At 32.7% G+C, this 22,035-nt stretch overlaps 1 long non-coding RNA gene across 1 annotated transcript; it reads left to right on the top strand.

Moving 5' to 3' along the window:
• The first annotated feature begins 5,672 nt into the window (after positions 1-5,672).
• Positions 5,673-19,721, top strand: LOC143070723 (uncharacterized). The gene is made up of 5 exons (XR_012976662.1): positions 5,673-5,924; positions 10,079-10,648; positions 12,665-12,792; positions 15,518-16,726; positions 18,710-19,721. It is a non-coding gene; the product is annotated as an uncharacterized LOC143070723 (long non-coding RNA).
• The last annotated feature ends 2,314 nt before the right edge of the window (positions 19,722-22,035 follow it).

Raw genomic sequence — 22,035 nt, forward strand, 5'->3', positions numbered from 1 at the left:
GACAACTCTCCACAAGAGACCAAAATGACACAGAAATTAACAACTGTAGGTCACTGTACGGCCTTTAACAATGAGCAAAGCCAATACCGCATAGTCAGCTATAAAAGGCCTCGAAATGACAATGTAAAACAATTCAAACGAAAAAATTAACGGCCTTATTTATGTACCAAAAATGAACGAAAAACAAATATGAGAAACATAAACAAACGACAACCACGCGGATAACATCTTGTTTGGCTTATATGTGACTTTTTTCTGTTTGCTTCTTTTCTTATTTTTCTTTGATGCAAAAAACCTCCTGTTCTAGAAAAATTAACACTAAACGAGGTATTAAATAAAACTGGAAATCAACACCAAGTTTAGAAAACCTGCATAACTTCTTACCGCTTAATTTCATGATGTTAGTTAGATTATTTTTTATGTTGCTATAATGTTTTTCTTCTTAGTTAATTTTTTCATATTCAACCTACTTATTATGCTTTAAAGACATTTTGTGCAAATACTTGATAGTATGACTAAACCTTTTCATGTTATATAGAAATGAAAACTTGAGAACTAAACTTACTCCATGCATGCATGGACGAATGCAACTAACGTTAACATAGTCCATACTTGCATGGACTAAGTCTACTTGAATAATTTCAAATGTCTATGTAAAGAAAGTTCATGCATGAATGGACTAAGTTAACACTAGTTGCCTTCGTCCATGCATACATAGAATAAGCTTAGTTCCCAAGTTTTCATTTTTAAATAACATGAAAAGGTTTAGTCATACTATCAGGTGTTTGCAATTTGTTTCTTAAAGTAAGTTATAATGCACAAATTATGTCTTTAAATCATTGTTGAATATGAAAAAAATCAACTAAAAAGAAGAAAAAAACATAGTTATATCAAATAAAAAAATAATCTAAGATCATGAAATTAAGCGGTAAGAAGAAATGGAGGTATTCTAAACTTGATGTTGGGATGTTCAAGTTCTTTGTTGTTGGGATGTATAAGTACCCGTCCACATCCACTTGTATTTTTATCCATCTGATGAGGTAAGCCTTTTACAACTGATTTTTATAGTTCGTTCTTGTGTTGTTCTGTGATACAACTGTCCAAGGTTAGGGGAGGGTTGGAATCCCGCTAGCATGTTTAACCCCGCAACATTCTTCAGTGATTGTCGTTTGTTTATGTGTTACATATTTGTTTTTCGTTCATTAGTTTTCTCGTTTGAATTGTATTACATTGTCCTTTCGGGAAATTTAATAGCTGACTATGCGGTATGGGCTGTGCTCATTGTTGAATGCCGTACGATGACCAATAGTTGTTAATTTCTGTGTCATTTTGGTATCTTGTGAAGAGTTGTCTCATTGGCGATCATACTACATCTCTTTTTTTATATTGATGTTGATTTCCATGTTTATTAATACCTTGTCACTAGCGTATGTCAACTCAATTACAATTTCTAAAGCAGTATTATCATATTTGAAATCTATATTTGATAATGAAAATTTCAATATTGCTTTTCTTCACATACACCTTCAAATAACAAAGTTCACAAAACTTATACAAAGGGTCAAGCTTTTTTTGTAAGTAAATTTTGACTCTTCAAGTAGAGCTGTGTCATCTTTATTCAGAATTAGTAACAAATTTAAATAGAAGTCTAGCTTAATTCCTATATCATCGAATACTGATTTTACATTATCGTGTAAAAATTGTTCATTATCATTGATATCAAAAGAAAATAATAAAAAGAGACTTTCGCTTTGACATACGCCTACGTAACGGTGAACATACTATGAAATCGCACAAACATTAAATAATTATCGATTACAGGTTGCTATACATATTTACATTGGCATAATTCATATTCCCACTGATAACATTCTCCAGTAGATAATGTCATAAACCAGATCGGCAGTCTGTGTCAAAGGCTTTTGCGAAGTCTATAAAAGCACAAAAATATTTTTTTCCCTCGCACCTTTCAATGGGAACAAACTGTGCCCCTCTACTCGCCGACTTGTTTCTTTATTATTATGAGGCTGACTTCATGCAGGAACTTCTTAGGAAGAAAGATAAGAAGTTAGCAATATCCTTTAACTCTACTTTCCGCTATATAGATGATGTTCTTTCACTAAACAATTCAAAATTTGGTGACTATGTGGAACGCATCTATCCAATCGAACTAGAGATAAAGGATACTACAGATACAGTTAAGTCGGCTTCATATCTTGACTTACATCTAGAAATTGACAATGAGGGTCGGTTGAAAACAAAACTTTACGACAAAAGAGATGATTTCAGCTTTCCAATTGTGAACTTTCCATTTCTAAGTAGCAACATTCCAGCAGCACCTGCATACGGGGTATATATCTCCCAATTGATACGATATTCCCGTGCTTGCATTTACTATCATGATTTTCTTGATAGAGGTTTGCTGCTCACAAGGAAGCTATTAAACCAAGAGTTCCAAATGGTGAAGTTGAAATCATCCCTTCGTAAATTTTACGGACGCCATCACGAGTTGGTTGACCGTTATGGAATAACCGTTTCACAAATGATATCGGATATGTTCCTTACGTCGTAACTACAATCCCCTTCCCTTTCATGAATATGACCTACCGAATTAGACTATTTACCGGATTTGTAATCACTTAAGCAACACGACGGGTGCCACATGTGGAGCAGGATCTGCTTACCCTTCCGGAGCACCTGAGATCACCCCTAGTTTTTGGTGGGGTTCGTGTTGTTTATTCTTTAGTTTTCTATGTTGTGTCGTGTGTACTATTGTTTTTCTGTTTGTCTTTTTTATTTTTAGCCATGGCGTTGTCAGTTTGTTTTAGATTTATGAGTTTGACTGTCCCTTTGGTATCTTTCGTCCCTCTTTCATAGATAAAAAAAAAAATATGAAATACTAAGATACTAAATATTGCCGGATATCCTTTGCTAAATCCTAAATGATTTTCATTTTAACAAAATTTTATTTTCCAAAAAAATATTTTCCATGCAGCTAACAATTTTGATAGGTCTTTAATTTTCATTCGTAATTCTTTTTACCCTCGTGTTATAAATGATGGTACCAAACCCTGTTCAGCTGATTCGAAAAGGGGTTTAGTTTATATGTTCGGACAGATTTTGCGACATAACATTTGACCTCAAAATCATTCATATGTTAATAATGTTCTGTTCATGATGACCAGATAATCGATAAAAACATATTTATTTAAGAGTACATTTTTTTTCTAACACAAACGATGCAAACGACTAAACGAGCACATGTTTTGATCTTTCGTTTCTAACATACGTTTGCAATTAGTTATCAGAGGTACCAGGATTATAATTTAGTACGCTAGACGCGCGTGTCGTCTACATAAGAATCATCAGTGACGCTCATATCAAAATATTTATAAAACCAAACAAGTAACGTTTACATAAATTTTGACAAACTATGCACTCGCTACAAATGCGTCTACAGTTTGTCGTTCATCGTCTGTTAGTACAAACGCTACATTTGTTTCTAACTTTAACCTTGCATTTAAGTCAAATTATAAAAAAAACCATTGAAACAATCTGTAGAAAGACAAACAATGCAGTGAAATGTTCACCCTAGTGCCTATCATAGCGTATTAACGTAACACAAATACAAAAGAAAAACTTGCTAAAACAAGTCAATAGTTGGGAGACTTTTGAAGAGGGACGCATGCTTTAACATTATAAGCAAAAATTCCCGAAACATTGTTAGTAATAATCTTAATTATAGGCAACAAACTTTCATACATATGAAATAGAAAACACAGTGTAAAGTCTTGAAATTTATTATGTATGTTGGTTGATTCAATTATAACCGCACAATAAGCCTATTTACCAACAACATGTGTATGCATAATTGAAAATTCAAAGAGGGTGAGAAAACACTGATTAAACGATGTATTTGTTTCTACGTTTGTAGCTTTTAGCAAACTATAACAAACGCCACACAACGTTTACAAAATTTTGGTTAGAAAGAAATGCACCCTTAGTTACAGATATATCTATGTTTTGTTAAATTGTGGAGCACAAACTGATGACAAATCCGGGGCAAATGAGTAAAATGATTATTGGGGTTCCCGGTGCTCAGTATTTGGTTTACTGTGTGGTGTTTTGTGGTTGCTGCTTAATGTCTATCTTTTGTTTTTGTTTTTGTACATGATTTTGTGCGTGCATTTCAAACTTAAGTTTTTCGAAATCACATTTGTTAACTTCTTCTATTTGTATATACCAATGTATGATCTTTCATTTCAGCTGCTGTAGGAATGTATATGCTACTAAAAAATCCACGACAAAAGATCAAAAGTAAGTGCATACTCTATGTAAAAGAGTATTTTCCATTTAGTTGTAAAAAGGCAGGCATTTAGAGTATTTTGTTTATCACGTTTTCGGTGACATATAACGAACAGTTAAGTTCTGTCTTGTGTACTATTATTTTTCTGTTTGTCTTTTTGTTTTATCCATGGCGTAATGTCAGTTTATTTTCGATCTATGAGTTTTAACTGTCCCTCTAGTTTTTCGCCCCTCTTTAAGTACAAATTTAATTTAAAAAATCCCGACAAATGATCATTGGCTAAACACATTTATTTAAAATTTATCCCGTTGCACCAGTTTTCATAACCGCAAATTTTCTTATACTGACTAACATTGGCTGTGATGCCAATCGTATAATAACATTAATACAAAATAATGACATTTTTGTTTTTGATACTGACTTTATCAACAAAAAATATTAAGCAAAAAAAAAACACAGTATAAAACAAATGCAGTTATTTTTTTATTGTGGCAAAACAATATAAGGTATTGTATCAAAGGGGAAATATAAAAATTGCCGAAAAATGTACAATAAAACAGTTTACCAGTTAATCATTACCTTTTAAGCTTTTTAAAGCTTTTTATTGGCTATCTCAGTCAGCTAAAACTGAAATGGTACGATCAAAATGGATAAGCAGTGAAAGCGCTGAATTCTTTCATAAATTTGTGGTCACCAATAAAATGCTTGGTCATGAATTGTCGTTCCTAGATGTTAAACTGTTTGTTATTTTATCGAAATCATTTGATTTGCAATATGGGTCTGTCAATCTAATTGGATCCACTTTCAAATTGGATAAGAATCTTTAAAAACGTTATATATTACATATAATCTAATTTTAAAGAATATATTTTTTATTCATTACGTAAAAAATATTTTGTTCAAACATATGTCTTTAATTCGTATTTATTTATCTTATTTTATTAACGCTTTAAGTGCTATTTGTATGTTTGTCCATATTCATATTGTAAATGCGTTTCTATGATGAAATTTTAACTTAGCATAACTTTTTATTTATGTATGTTTTTCTGAAGTTTTGACTTTTATCGAGATTCAGGCAGTCTCGGGCGACAACATGATCCGCTAATTTGTAAAACTACATGTTCTCCATCTTGCAATTAGGAAATCGTTTACTACCGCATAAAACTTCTACCAGTGAAGTTGATTTCATTTGACTATCGTTGGAATCGCCAATTTCTGCAACCAGTCTAATTGCACTCGTTATCATCGTCATCCCAGTAGCCAGTATTCCGGGTACATTTACAATAGAAAATAATTCCTGTTGTGTTATTAGTTAATGCATATCCAAACTGTACACTTTAATTAAAATCATTCTTTACAGCAGAACCACCAGAAGGAGAGAAGAAGAATAATGCCCGTTCTGAAAAATACGCGAAATTAATTAAAGACAAGGAATTGGAGCAACGTTACTTTGTTAAAGTCATGATAGTTGGAAAGGAATCTGCTGGTAAAACCAGCCTGATGAGACGTCTTTTGAAAGAAGATTTCAATGAAAAAGAACCGAGCACGGATGGAATAGATATTGTTGTCAGGAGGTGTAAAATAAATATTGAAAATGGCGAATGGTTAATAGGAAAAGGTGAGCAAGGAGATTTGTAGTTATAGAATCTGATATTGTTGTGCGTATTATTTATTACGAGCATTGTAGACTTGTAGCCGATTTTATGAGTTTTACGACTGTTCCTACTTTTAACATGTGAACATAAATACACGAATGAATATTAACATGATTAACATTTATTATTTCATCTTTATTTTAAAAAATCACAGATTTGAACTGCTAACTTACTTTTAAGTTAAAACATCTTTTATAAATTCAATTTAATATGTTCTAATAACTCAAGTTTCTATAAAAAAAACATTCATCATTAATTGTTTTCATAAAGAAATACTTTGTATTGCCTTTTTAATTACTGTATTCACAGCATAGACTTTGTATGATACTAAACCTCTAACGGGAGGGATTGTACTTGATTTTCATGTGATGAAGACATAATCTTTCAATCAGTTTAATTTAGGTCTGGAGCTGGCATGACAGAAACTGCTAGTAGTCCTTTGTTAAATTATGTATCATTGTCATTTTGCTTTGTTTCTTTTGTTACCTTTTCTATCATCGGACTCGGACTTCTTTTAAACTGAGTTTTACTGTGCGTATTGCTCTGTGGTTCTTTATTCTACATTGGCTAAATGAGTAAGGGGAGGATTGAGATCTCAGCCAACCTGGCTCCAAAGATACATATTCAGTTTTATATTCGGAATCGGAATAACAAACACCGAATGTTCTCATCAGTCTTGAATTATTTGAATTGATGAATTTGTAACATACTATCTTTTGTTTTTGTTGATTCCGTTTTCAAATATTCAAATAGAATACAGTGTTACAGTAGAATATATATAATAAGCAAATTGAATTACTAGAAAGCATTCCAATCAGTGAAGAGAAGTTCAATGAACAATTGATCTGCCATTAGGGATATCAGTGCAGGCTTAGTTTATCATCAACGCCAGATGTTCACCTGAATAAAGTACCTTTTTTTACGAAGAAAACGTTTTTGAAATTTCTGTAAATCAATAGGTCATAGATATTTGCAATGAATGTTTTAGTGACTCAAGTAGAAAATGTACATTTCAAAAATAAAAATGTTAATAAAGTGTACATATAATTACAAACAAAATGTTTAAAGGATGAACTTGTGTCAGGCTTATGAATTTTTGACAGATGTTTGAACCTCTTGGGTTTATTCCTACAATACTGGGTAAACTAGTCTGCCCCATATCACCTACTTTTCTTTTCAAAGAATACTTCAATAGCTCATAAAAGGGTAAATACCAAAATGTAAGCAGATATTACCTTAATATAAGGTAAAAGTCAGAGTCAGCCTTTTCCCGGAATTTAAAAAAATCAGATATCGCAAAAAGGAGTTCCATAACCTATAATTTTTTTAAGCTTATTTTCTTCTTTCACTAATGCTTGTCTGACTTATAGTATTAATTGTAAATTCTATTTTTAACTACATCCTTAAAGTGTTGATACAATCAAAATTATGGTCTATGTGTACCCGTCGGTAGTCATCACTTTATGGCCTTCTTTTACTTTAGGGGTCCCTATACTTTATGAGTTACATTTATGACTAAAATCAGCAAAGACCCATCGAAACAACATTTGATACAAAAATTTAACAATACTTTTAGATATATGGATGATATATTGGCTCTCAATAATGACGACTTCAGTATGTATACTAAAGAAATGTATCCTGTTGAACTTACTTTAAATAAAGCTTATACTAACAATGACCACTGCCCTTTCCTCGATCTTGATATCTATATCATTAACGGGAAGCCTAATACAAAAAAATATGATTACAGAGATGATTTTTCATTTCCTATCGTTAATTATCCATTTTTGGATGGTGACGTTCCCTTGTCATCATCTGATGGTGTTTATATATCTTAACTTGTAAGATTCGCTCGTGTATGTAACAACGTATTAGATTGTATCGAGATAAATTTATGTATTACTGAAAAATAATAACTCCAGGGTTTTCGATATCACAAACTAGTCAAAACATTTACTTAATTGTATCATCGGTACAAGGTAATAGTTCGTAAATATAACTCAACATGCAGACATGCATCTTATACGTTCAGGTATTTCACATCCAATCTTTTATGGTAATATTCCTTACAAAGCACAAAAATATCAGTATTCACCTCAAAAGCTAACATGACCTTTAAACAGACTTATTAAGAAGGGATATAGTTACGATACTGTTGTTAGGTCATTAAAGATTGCATATTTTAGCTTTAATCTTGATTCACTAATTGGGTCTTTGCATCGAAATTAAACACAGTTATTCTAAAACCAGTTGTTGGCATGACACGGGTTATGTTCTTTCCATATATTTTATGATGGTATAATACTAAACCCCTAACAGGAGGGATTGTAATTGATATTCATATGATGAAGACATAATCTTTCAATCAGTTTAATTGAGGTCTGGAGCTGGCATGTCAGTAACTGCTAGTAGTCTGTTGTTATTTATGTATCATGTTATTTTGTTAATTGTCTTGCCTTGACGGAGTCAAAAAGCGAGACATAGGTATGCTGTTTCCGACGTCGGCGGCGACGGAATCAACAATGTATTAGTTTGTGATTAGGTCTAGTTTATGGTGCACGGCAAGTGGTAGGTCAATCATATTTGGTATGCAGTTGTATAATCATTGGCACATCTCATTTCCATGGAGAATATTTGGCCCTGCCCCCTCAGTCATGGCCTATGGACTTTGAATTTTTTTGTAAGTTATCATGTATTAGTTTGTGATTAGGTCAGTTCAAGGGGAACCATTAGTGTAGGGCCAATGTTAATTGGTATTCAGTTGTATAAGCTTTGGCATATCTCATTTCTATGAAGAATATTTGGCATTGCCCCTCAGTCACAGTCTAATGACTTTGAAACTTTTCTTAGTTTACATGTATTAGTTTGTGGTTAGATCAGTTTAAGGGGAACCATTAGTGTAGGGCAAATGTTAATTGGTATTCAGTTGTATAAGCTTTGGCATATCTCATTTCTATGAAGAATATTTGGCATTGCCCCTCAATCACAGTCTAATGACTTTGAAACTTTTCTTAGTTTACATGTATTAGTTTGTGATTAGATCAGTTTAAGATGAACTGCTTATTTTAAGTCAATGATATTTGGTATGCAAATTCATTGGCATTTGCAAGTAATGTGTCCATGGATATTATATAGTCCCATCCCTATTCATGGTCCATTGACTTTGAAACTTTTACATAGTTTACAAGTTAATGTTTGTATTTAGATTTGGGAACGACTTATAATAAGTCAATGGTATTTGGTATGCAGTTGTATTAGCATTGGCAAATTTCATTTACATGGAGATTGTTTAGCCATATAACTCAGTCATAGTTCATTGACTTTGAAAATTTGCATAACTTTTGTCAGATGTTAGAGTATTGCTATTTGAATTTCAACATTTGCATAATCAAAATAACAAAAAGGCAAGACATATCTCTGTGATAACAGTTTATTTTCTTTTGTTTCATATTCTAACATCGGACTCGGACTTCTCTTAAAATGAGTTCTACTGTGCGTATTGTTGTGCGTTTGTTTTTCTAGAGGTATAGGGGAATGAATTGAGATCTCAAAAACATGTTTAACCCCGCCGCAATTTTGTGCCTGTCCCAAGTCAGGAGCCTCTGGTCAGTTAGTCTGGTATGGTTTTTAATTTAAGTTACTTGTGTATTATTCGGAGTTTAGTATGACGTCCATCATCACTGAACTAGTATGCATATTTGTTTAGGGGCCAGCTGAATGATGCCTCCGGTTGCAGGAGTTTCTCGCTACATTGAAGACCCATTGGTGGCCTTCGGCTGTTGTCTTTTCTATGGTCGGGATGTTGTCGTTTTGACACATTCCTCATTTACATTATCAATTCTATTTACAGTTGAGGTTCATTCATGATTATGGTAGGGTTGAGGGATGTTTTAGGTTAGGGTTAGGTTTTAGGGCTAGTGTTAGGTTAAGGTATGGGTTAAGGTCAGGTTTGGTGTTAAGAATAGTTTTGTATAGCTCTGTATGGGTTGGGATCGCTTAAGTAAAAGAAGGCCCAATTTATAAGATATAGTTTTTATTCAAATATGTGGGTTGCGTCTAGTAATGTTGGTTAATTGTAAATCTCCAAAATATTTAGTTATATTTCTTTTTGTAGATCTTATAGATGATAAATTAGAAAGGCTGAAAAGGACACATAACAGGAAGTTTGATCTGGTTAATCGGGAAACTGTCATGAAAACCGAAAATGATAATAATGAACGAGGAAATATTAATTTAATTCCTTTGGAAAGATCAGAAAAGGATGCCGTTACAATGACTCGTAATAAGGATGAAAATAAAGATATACAACAGTCATTTGTGCATAATGAATTTAAAAGTTTGCCTCATTCTACAACTGGTAGCCATAAAATTACCATAGAGTCATCTGAAGAGTCTGCTGTTGATATCGGCCAGAACCCAAATAATTCAGATGAGCTTACTTTACCTAAACTGGAAGGCGAACCTTCAGATATATTATATTCTTTATTATCTTCAATAGATTTCGAAAAGCCATCAGGAGATTATGCCTTGTGTGGATTATGGGATTTTGCCGGGCAGAAAGAATTTTACGTTACTCATCAAGTATTTTTAACTAGCTATGCTGTTTATTTATTGGTAGCAGATCTAGGTGATATTGTAAACCAGTCTACAAATCATTGTTTTGCAAATTCTAAAGATATTGGAGGTATGTTTCAAGATAAGATAAGTTTTTTTGTGATACAACATTATGGTCTATTATAAAAAGCACACGATGAACGATTTATAAATGTGTAGCTATTTACTCGTAAACCTAAATCGCGCACAAAAAAAAGATAAACAAACTATATCAGGTTGAAAGTAGCAATACAAATCAAGGTATTTCATAAAGTGCTGCTTATGAAATGAGTAATTGGAAAAGTAGGTTCACTCATTACAAGTCTAATTATATAATTGAGATAAATTAATATTGATAGTGTACATGCATATCAAAAGTTCACTTTTATTGTTAAATGTAATTTCCAATTTCAAAGTTAGTTCATTCTTTGTTTCGAGACTACACCACCTGAAACTTCCACAATTTCAAATCACACGAACAACATCATTAAACATAGGTAAATAAGCTTCAATATACAAAAGTATCTCATTTTTCGACTGTTTTCAACCCACCATTTTTTTCTTAACATGTCCAGTACCAAGTCAGGGAAATGGCCATTGTTAAATTATAGTTCGTTTCTGTGTGTGTTATATTTTAATGTTGTGTTTCTTTTGTGTTGTATTTCTCCTTTAATATTTGATGCGTTTCCCTCAGTTTGAGTTTGTAACCCGGATTCGTTTTTTAATCAATCGATTAATGGATTTCGAACAGCAGTATACAACTGTTGCCTTTATTTGTGTGTTTTTGTTTATATAAAATTGAGAGTGTTTTCAATATTGTTTACAAAAAGAAGCATTTTTATATTAAATGTGTATAGTGTACTATAAGTGTTTTAAGTTTTGTAAACATATGATTTTAAAAGTGTTTGCTTTTCCGTTTATCCTAAGTTTTAGATGTCAAAATCAATTTGCGTCCGATGAAGTTGCTTTAACAAGACATAAATAAGTAAAACTGTATAGTTTTGACCCTATAGTTTTCGATTATTTATTACAGGTAACCAATATAACAATTTGAAGAAAAACAAATGAATGCCTTTACCATTCAAACAAAATAAACAGACTAGAAAATAGGTTGCCGTTCCTGTTACTAGAAATGGTAGCTTTGTATTACAGGCATGCGACAAACATTGACCTAAAAAATGTTTAAAAAGTCAAATGTTTGCAATATATGGGTAGAACAATTGTGTATAGTTTTTAAATGATTTTTCAATATGATAGCTTTGGTAGGCGATGGTTTTTACTTGAGGTCGAACTTGATTTTGATATTTACTGACTTGTGTGTGTAAATTGGTGTGTACGGAACAAACGCTTCGGCGTTGGAATATAGTATTGAAGATGTGGTTTGTGCCACGGGTTTCAAGAACTGTTTAAATTTTCGAACTTTAACTTTAACTTTAGTAATATCTTCTGATTCGACTGCATTTAGAATCTGTTCGTCACCGCTGCTCTATTCCCCGCTGTCAATGATTTTAATCGGCTAATGTCCTGGTCACGGCACCAATGTAGACTATTGCGATGCGTTATGTATTTTTATCGTAAGCTTAACTAAGGTGTTAAAGATAGTACTACGTCTGTCATTGTTTCTATTCAATCAACATAAAAGAATCACAATAACGTGACGTCACAAAGATAGCGGCCGTATCGTTAAAACGTACGTTAATATTAGCGCAAGTCTTTACAATTCTATTAAATTATTTCGGTCAATATGTTGACATAAAACTTTTGTCATTTCGTAGTATGGGTATGATTTACTTCCATTTCTGTTATTATTTAAGAAATCTAGCTTACTAATTAGACCACTTCAAAAACTGTTATAATCCTTATCGGGTGACCAATGAAATTTACTCAAAATTATTTATAAGTCCGGAAAAAGTAAAAATCATGGTGTTCCGGAGGCGATATTCATCTCATTTCATCTTAAGTTTAAGTCCTTCTTTTCGTTGAAAACAAATGTCAAATTTCTAGCTTCAGTATCATAGATTGTGGCGCTGTAATATTGCCTCCTATACATTTCTTTCAAATTGCTTAACCTTGTTTTAATTATATAATATGTTGGTTTTTTTGTCAGATAACGTCAACTTTTGGTTTGATTCAATTCATTGCCTTCGTCATGAAGAAAAACGCTCTGAAAGATCTACAGACTACCATATTGACCCACCAGTTATTATAGTTTGCACTGGAATCGACAAGTACAAGGTAACAAACCTTTTTAAAAACAAGGTGAAGAAAAACTGAACATGACAAAAAAGGACTAGTTCACATTATACTACACCGAAAACTATAGGTATTGCGCAAGAACCCAGTCCAAAAAATAGGTGAGCTCAGGTGCTCCGGAAGATCGAATGTACGGAGATTATTTCCATCTTCAGGTGCAGATTTGTGAGATTTTGTATATATCAAACCCAATTTAATGTGATGGAGAGATAGTTGTAAAGACGGCGAAGACACCAAGGTAACATTCAAACACACAAGTCGACAATAAACCGACAATGCCATGGAAAAACCATAGGACAAACCACAATTTTGAAAACACAACATAGAATACTCGCGATTGAGCAACTCAAACCCACCATAAAGCAGGCGGGGATCTCATGCCTGTCACCCAGAAGGATAAGCAGGTCCTTCTCCACTTGTGACATCCGTCGAGTTTTCAGTTAGGAGTTTGGTTTCGCATTTTGGCCCCGATGGATTTTTCAAATAAGAAAGTTATTGTGTAATAAAATTCATTTTTAGACAGCTGTGTACCAATTTAGCCTGCAAAGATGGTTTAAAAGAACACTAAGATTATTTTTTACATGTTTTATTGGCTATTACCAGCCATCGGTCCAGAAATTAATGTAATGCTTACAAATACTTTTTTTCTACACGAAGTTTTTGACGCAATTTCACCAAAAAGTAAGATGAAAGACATATGATTTTAATTGGATTTACTGAATGATATATGGAAACAGTTTCAGAAATTTGAAATTCTACTTTTAGCCATATTTTGGGGAAATATGTGACATTTTTTCTCCCCTTTAGCAATATGTTATAGCAAATAAATGTATACTGTTGCCATGGATACACCCAAAGGAAATTATTTTTTATCATTTTATAAACTGGAAATAAAATCTAAGGAAGAATCTGATTACAAACATATGCACATATATGACACAAAAAATAAGCTTAATATTGCAAGAAAGCAATGAAAAGGAGATGGTAAAATTTATGAGTGCAAATTTTAATATTTTTTCCTATCTGTTTATTGCTACCTCATGTAAGCACAAACCAGGTGATAAGTTTAATAGTCCCATATACGATGAAACGTCTAACAAATGAACTACAGCTTTTCAAAAACATTGTATGTTTTGATAAAGATCTTGACTGATTGTATTCTGTTTATTTATAACACGAAATGACTGAGGGCACTCGATTTACCTTAAATCTACCTTTTGGAAGCTATGGATCAATAGATTCATTTCAGGCTGAAACAACTCGTAGACGAAACTCTTGTAGAAAAGCGAAGTCCTGGAATATCATTACAATAAGATTGATATTTACGCAAGGACAAGAAGAGATACCGCTGAGTAATGTTGAATGTTACCTTAAAAAAGTTTACCAGTCCTAATACCTATATGAGTTTGCCACCTTTCATTGTAGACTTTGGAGACAACAAGCATTCTGAAGTTGTTGTTGAAGTAACTGGATTTTTGAAATAAATTCACAAGGACATATATATTTTGTTTGTATACGTCAGAGTTACAGCAACGGATATTATAGATTGCAACTAAAACCCTAATGGGTGTTTACTTAAAGTTGTTATTCATCACCGATGGTTGAATTGATTAGTCTATATTCGGCAATATTCGTTTTTTATGGAAGCAAGCTTATACTTGGGAGATCGAATTCAGATAAAACGTCAAGTTTGGCAGGATTCGTTTTTCAATATATATATAAAAAAAGCACTAAAAAATGTACGCCGTATAGTCAATAACTTAGAATTATAGAATACAAAAACCTTAAACAATCACCTTGATGTGGCTTTAGAAGAGTGAACAATTCATGTTAGATCTCGGCTGGTAAAAAACTTCAAGTACACAATTGTTAAATTTGATGTATGCCTTTTTGTGCTACTTTGTTACATTTGTTGTTCATGTAGTGATATTAAGATGATAACACAATATTGACTGTTGTACCCCTATTTTTGACATTTTTACTCTTTGAGTATGTTGGTTTTGTTCATGCATCGTTGACAATGTAATGGAATTTGATGCGACTGTCATACAAGTGAGAGGTTTAGCTAGCTATAAAACCAGGTTTAATCCACCATTTTCTACATTAGAAAATGCCTGTACCAAGTCAGGAATATGACAGTTGTTATCCATTCGTTTGATGTGTTTGGACTTTTGATTTTGCCTTTTGATTTTTGATTTTCCTTTTTGAATTTTCCTCGGAGTTCAGTATTTTTGTGTTTTTACTTTTTATTTAAGTAGATTAGATCGTAAGGTTTCTTGTTTGAGTTGTTTTACACTAATTATTTTTTGGGCCCTTTATATCTTACTGTTTGATGTTGGCATTCTTACCACATCTTCAAATGAATATCGTCATCGATACCAGGATTGAAACTGTTTACGCCATTCAATAATGAGCAAAATTCTAACCACATAGCTGGCTACATAAGGGCCCGTAATGCCAAAAGTAAAACATTTCAAACAGAAAATCTAAGGACATAATTTATGTACAAATCTATGAACGAAAATCAAAATATGATTTACAGAAACAAACGACACTCAATAAATTACGGACTCAATTAGACTGTGTAAACTTATTTTATAGCGTCAAACTCTTCCCCTCACATATGCCAGAGGTGTAACAGTAGCACATTGTTGTGTACTCTTTTCGTTTTAAATAGAACTAAAACGGTAATGTCATATATTTTCAGACACAGAAAGAATCCCACAAACAACTCTGTTTAAACCAGTTGCATAACGTTCTTGCGAGTCAATCAAAGTTTAAACATTATCGGAACACCTTTTTTGTATCTAATAAAGAAGACTCCGACGAGATTTTCCAGAAAATTAGACATGAAATATTGCAAACAGCAAAGGAAATGTCGAATTGGGGCGAGAAAAAGCCATTACAATGGATTCTGTTGGAGCATTTTATAGAGAAGATAAAATCCAAAAATATCGTAATTGTAACTTACAAAGAAATCTATCAGTTTGCAAGTAACAGTGCCTTCGATGTAGCAAGTGAATCAGAGTTGAAAGAGTTTCTGAAATTTCAACATAACGTAGGTAACATTATTTTCTTTGAAGAAATTGGTGATTATGTTATTTTAAACCCTCAATGGTTAGCCGATGCTTTTAGATGTCTTGTGTCAGACAAAATAGCAACAAAAACAGTAAACCACCCTGATTTGGAGAATTTTCGACAGACTGGTGAGTTAAGTAATGAATTGATAACTGATATGTTCTTATCTAAAACCGGGTCCTTGTTTTTTCAATACAAAGAACACTTATTGAAAGTTATGGAAAAATTTGACATAATTGTACAACCAAATAAAACGACCTTAGAAAAGAACAAATTTTATTTTTTGCGATCTATGATGCAATCGTCTACATTAACAAAAGTATGCGAGCTATTTAAAGTTGATGGCAACAGGTGTACAAGAACCTCTTGGTTTTGCATCGAATTTAATTTTTTGCCACCAGCCTTTTTCTTCCACATTCTTGTATGGTATATAAGACAGTACAAAATCAGCAAAGTAAAAGATGAAGATTACAAAGTTCATGCTGTATATAGAGAAATGGGCGTATTTGATTTAGAAGGACCTGGATGTCCACAACTTATCGTCACTGTTTCAAAAAATACAGTGGCGGTTCAGATATGGATTTGGGATACTAGCTTGGAGATAAAAAAAGATTATGTAGACATTCGTGACGAATTCTGTTCAAAAATTGAAAATATTCAACAAAGATATAGACTGCAATTAACATACAAACAAAAAGTGACATGCAACGATGGCGACATATGTACTTCTTCTGTGGAAGTAGAAAAGATACAGCAGGATGAGCTTTACAGATGTCCCGAACATACTCCGCATTTCTCAAATGATGTTTTATGGCCATGGTTCAAGAAGTTCGCAAAGGTTAGTAGATAATATCGTCAAACAATAAATAAAAGATTGTAATATTTAATAATAATATATGTAATAGTTTATACAAACAGAGGAAAAGAAATAACTCCAAAACACAGGACTTAATAATATGGATTAATTATTATTCGTGGGGTACCACTTTTCTTGGATTTCGTTTAGAAACCTCATCCACGAAATAAGATGCTTTTAAATATAAAATGCAATTTCAGTTTATTAAGAGCTGCTTCAAACTTTATTCTTTTCCTCAATATTTCTTTTTCCTCTTGCGATTACGGGAAGGACTCCGATGCCTTAGTGAAGAATATCCCAGAAATATTAACACAGATGTACGACTTCACACAATAATCTATGACAAACGGGATAATTTCACCTTTACAATTCACAAATTCTCATTTCTCAGTAATAACATACCCTCTGGTATTGCGTTTACAGGAGTGTGCTCCTTACGCAGAAACAGCTCAAATGAAGTTATGCATAGTTATGTTAGAAATAGGCAACAGAAGTATACCGATATTCTTTAGTCATAAATCGATTAAGCAAAAACAAAATAAAACCGAGGGAAATACAACAATAAGAAGAAAACATTGGAACAACAAAAACTGCTGCAAAACAAACGCCAACATAAATAGAAACGGACTATTTTCTGACTTGGAGTAGGACATTTTATGGTGGATTGAGCCTGGTTGTATGACTTGCCAAACCTTCCGCTGATATGACAATAATAAAAAAACCGTGACAGGAATACTGTTCAAATAAATACAAGAACATTCAGGATAGAGAAATATATACATAGATAATATAACAGTACATTACAACATGTAAACCACAAAGTAATAACGAACACCTCCCATGAAACCTGTACACCACAGTTAAAGTATGTACTGTGAGTCACAAGAATGTATTAACACCCAAAAAAAGTGACGTCACCGGTTAACTTTTGAAAATAGAGCATAAAATTGGAATGAAGTGTGTTATAGTGTTATTTCGTGTATTTTCTAACCATTACATCAATATTAATAATTGATATAAAACTGTGTTAGTTTTATGGTGTAATTATTGTCGGTTTTTCTTCTGAATTCAAACTGTGTTTAAACAAATAAACGGTGCATAAAGCTGCATAACATTAAAAATATAAATGAATTCGAATAGCAATGCGAATTCTAACTCGGCAAAACATTCTTATTCGGGAATAGGTCATTTCTGATACTTAGCAGACCAGAGGATGTAAATTGTAAGTCACAACCTAAGACGTATTAAATATGTCGTTAGTCAGTTTAGACACATACACATCGTATAGATCAACCAGTTAGTGATGATTTCCATAATTTTGCGAATATAAAATTGAGAATGGAAATTTGGAATAATCAAAAAACAACAACAACCCAACCAAACAAAAGAGCAGAAAACAGCCGAAGGCCACCAATCGGTTTTCAACGCATCCGAGTGACTGAATTGTTGTGTATGAATTCTCATTGCTATACGACGAAGCTCGGTATTTATACATTTAACACTCATGTATTTATTTATGATGTTTTTATGCCCCACCTACGATAGTAGATGGGCATTATGTTTTCTGGTCTGTGCGTCCGTCCGTCTGTCCCGCTTTGGGTTAAAGTTTCTGGTCAAGGTAGTTTTTGACGAAGTTGAAGTCCAATCGACTTGAAACTTAGTACGCATGTTCCTTATGATATGAGCTTTCTAATTTTAATGCCAAATTTGAGTTTTTACCCAAATTTGACGGCTCACTGAATATAGAAAATGATATATACTGGGGACACATTCTTGTTTTGTAAGTATGTGCTTTGAGTTCTGTATATTCGGTACATTTTATACACGTCTTATCTTTCTGTATAGTCGACTGGAGTCATTAACATACATCTTTGGCGATTCGAAACACAATTCTTTTTATATTTGGTGTTTCTATAAATTATTTTGGAAACTTTGGGTTTCATGGTTAATAAAACTTATTAACAGGAAAAAAAGGGCAGTTTGAAAAGTGGTTCAAAAAGGGATATAAATCCATCATATGATAAGGTAAGACATTTTATTTATTATTTGAGATGTTCATTTGTAAGGATAATGACATAAGTAAACTTAAAACTGTCGAAAACATTGTCAAATTGTCGTTCAAAGTTCCCACAAAAATTCGTTGGGAATCCACTACGAGAAAATGGATGGATGTTATAAGACTCTGCGGTTCAACATTGATAGCAAAAAAAAAATCGATAAAAAACGTGGAATATAAATGTTATGAACCTGCAGAGTCTTATATTATAGGACTAGGACTTATAACTGATCAAATATTCATCTTATTTGCAAAAAACAGTTGAGGTTGATTAAGAAATAATTCATGGGGCTTGAATAGATCGTGATTTTACCACGGGTTGGCCCTTTATGACAAATATTTTACCCTGAGCGATAGCGAGGGGTAAAATATCGGCATAAAGGGACAACCCGTGGTAAAATCTAGATATATTCAAGCCCCCATGAATTATTTCGATTCTAATAGGACAAATACGGCAATTCTTTTGGATCGAAGCGCTCTAAGTGTAGGCAAATATTTGCCGTTCCCATAAATTAACGCACTTTTAGATTGGCGTAAAAGAACGGAGCAAACAGAATTAGTGACATGCTCAAACTATTTACAATAACGTATTTAGATAGATTTGGATGAATTTTAATGATAATTTACTTATAAAAAATTTAATAATACCACATTTTAGCATCGTTTGTTTACGTTTCCTTGTTTTGATGATTTTCAGTATCAGAAGCGTGTAATTTCCCGTAAAATGCTTAAATTATTACGTCATTATTCTATGACGTCGGGTACTTCATTCATAAAAAAAAACATATGACGTGGGAGTACGATCGGAACAGCCAATGCAAAATATTCATATTTTACCACGGGTGTGTACTCAAAGCGTTTGAAGGGCGTCATGTTAGAATACAAATGTAAACTTAAATGGTAAACAACAACATTTCAAGCATATCTGTCAATTAGAAGAGAATTTTGCTAAATAAACTGAATGTAATTTTGATTTTGTTTGAAATACTGATTATTCAAGCATAACTGTCAATATTTGTCCTAGTCAGATTAATAGCTTTAGAGAAATTTTGCTAAAATTGCTATAGATGTCGTCTTTCGTTACACCAAATTTCTTTAAAACCACTGAACTGCCTATGACATATATTGACAGTTATAAAAGTCTTACACCATTTTAAGAATCTTTACTATTTTCTATTGTAGATCAGATTTGTATTAAATACGTATTACATATGTCGTTAGTTAGTTTAGACACATACACATCGTATAGATCAACGAATTAGTGATGATTTCTATAATTTCGCCAATATAAAATTGAGAATGGAAATTTGGAATACATTGTAAGCCAAAAACAACAACAACACAACCAAACAAAAGAGCAGAAAACAGCCGAATGCCACCAATCGGTTTTCAACGCATCCGAGTCACTGAATTGTTGTGTATGAATTCTCATTGCTATACGACGTAGCTCGGTATTTATACATTTAACACTCATGTATCTATTTATGATGTGTTTATGCCCCACCTACGATAGTAGATGGGCATTTTGTTTTCTGGTCTGTGCGTCCGTCCGTCTGTCCCGCTTCGGGTTAAATTTTCTGGTCAAAGTAGTTTTTGACGAAGTTGAAGTCCAATCGACTTGAAACTTAGTACGCATGTTCCTTATGATATGAGCTTTCTAATTTTAATGCCAAATTCGAGTTTTTACCCAAATTTGACGGCTCACTGAATATAGAAAATGATATATACTGGGGACACATTCTTGTTTTGTAAGTATGTGCTTTGAGTTCTGTATATTCGGTACATTTTATACACGTCTTATCTTTCGATATAGTCGACTGGAGTCATTAACATACATCTTGGGCGATTCGAAACACAATTCTTTTTATATTTGGTGTTTCTATAAAATCATTTTGGAAACTTTGGGTTTCATGGTTAATAAAACTTATTAACAGGAAAAAAAGGGCAGTTTGAAAAGTGGTTCAAAAAGGGATATAAATCCATCATATGATAAGGTAAGAGATTTTATTTATTATTTGAGATGTTCATTTGTAAGGATAATGACATAAGTAAACTTAAAACTGTCGAAAACATTGTCAAATTGTCGTTCAAAGTTCCCACAAAAATTCGTTGGGAATCCACTACGAGAAAATGGATGGATGTTATAAGACTCTGCGGTTCAACATTGATAGTAAAAAAAAAATCGATATAAAACGTGGAATATAAATGATATGAACCTGCAGAGTCTTATATTATAGGACTAGGACTTATAACGGATCAAATATTCATCTTATTTGCAAAAAACAGTTGAGGTTGATTAAGAAATAATTCATGGGGCTTGAATATATCGTGATTTTACCACGGGTTGGCCTTTTATGACAAATATTTTACCCTGAGCGATAGCGAGGGGTAAAATATCGGCATAAAGGGACAACCCGTGGTAAGATCTAGATATATTCAAGACCACATGAATTATTTCGATTCTAATAGGACAAATACGGCAATTCTTTTGGATCGAAGCGCTCTAAGTGGAGGCAAATAATTGCCGTTCTCATAAATTAACGCACTTTTAGATTGGCGTAAAAGAACGGAACAAACAGAATTAGTGACATGCTCAAACTATTTACAATAACGTATTTAGATAGATTTGGATGAATTTTAATGATAATTTACTTATAAAAAATTTAATAGTACCACATTTTAGCATCGTTTGTTTACGTTTCCTTGTTTTGATGATTTTCAGTATCAGAAGCGTGTAATTTCCCGTAAAATGCTTAAATTATTACGTCATTATTCTATGACGTCGGGTACTTCATTCATAAAAAAAAACATATGACGTGGGAGTACGATCGGAACAGCCAATGCAATATATTCATATTTTACCACAGATGTGTACTCAAAGCGTTTGAAGGGCGTCATGTTAGAATACAAATGTAAACTTAAATGGTAAACAACAACATTTCAAGCATACCTGTCAATTAGAAGAGAATTTTGCTAAATAAACTGAATGTAATTTTGATTTTGTTTGAAATACTGATTATTCAAGCATAACTGTCAATATTTGTCCTAGTCAGATTAATAGCTTTAGAGAAATTTTGCTAAAATTGCTATAGATGTCGTCTTTCGTTACACCAAATTTCTTTAAAACCACTGAACTGCCTATGACATATATTGACAGTTATAAAAGTCTTACACCACTTTAAGAATCTTTACTATTTTCTATTGTAGATCAGATTTGTATTAAATACGTATTACA

The sequence above is a fragment of the Mytilus galloprovincialis genome, chromosome 4 (genome assembly GCF_965363235.1).
Source record: "Mytilus galloprovincialis chromosome 4, xbMytGall1.hap1.1, whole genome shotgun sequence".
In the NCBI taxonomy this organism is placed as follows: domain Eukaryota; kingdom Metazoa; phylum Mollusca; class Bivalvia; order Mytilida; family Mytilidae; genus Mytilus; species Mytilus galloprovincialis.